Genomic DNA, 499 nt, shown 5'->3' on the forward strand with positions numbered 1-499 from the left:
TGGAGGTCTCCCCGAGCCCTGCTGATGAGGGCGAGGGTGTTGCGGATGGAGGGGGGGTGGGCAGCAGGAGGGCAGCTGAATACCCCACCCAAGGATGGGGAAGCCGCCTTTCTCTCAGTCACCCAGACAGGATGAGGAAGACTGTAATTTCTCCAGCTGCAGCCTTCAGAGGGAGGGAGAAGGCCCACTGCTCTTGAGCTGTTGGGTGACCGAATGCCTGGTCACCTTGGGTGTCTGGAAGGGGCTGGGACCAATGGCAGTGGTGGGGCTCGCCTCCCAGTCCCGAAGGACCTAAGTCACGGGGGGCATGGGGTACAGGGCTGGAGGCTGGGCGGCGCTCCAGAGGCCAGATGCCGGGCCTGACTCTGGACAAATCACTGCCCCACTCCGGGCCTCAGTTTTCTCTTCTGGAAAATGGCAGAGGGCCAATGAGACGATCCTGTGAAGGGGGAAGTTCTTGCTGGTGCACAAGGCGTGGTCAGTGCTGGAAGCCCGTCAC

General features: G+C 62.1%; 1 protein-coding gene across 1 annotated transcript in view; it reads right to left on the bottom strand.

Moving 5' to 3' along the window:
• FIBCD1 (fibrinogen C domain containing 1) overlaps positions 1–499 on the bottom strand; it is a 31860-nt gene that overhangs the window by 20712 nt on the left and 10649 nt on the right. The window lies entirely within an intron of this gene.

Source organism: Neophocaena asiaeorientalis, unplaced genomic scaffold (genome assembly GCF_003031525.2).
Source record: "Neophocaena asiaeorientalis asiaeorientalis breed wild unplaced genomic scaffold, Neophocaena_asiaeorientalis_V1.1 scaffold78, whole genome shotgun sequence".
Classification (NCBI taxonomy): domain Eukaryota; kingdom Metazoa; phylum Chordata; class Mammalia; order Artiodactyla; family Phocoenidae; genus Neophocaena; species Neophocaena asiaeorientalis.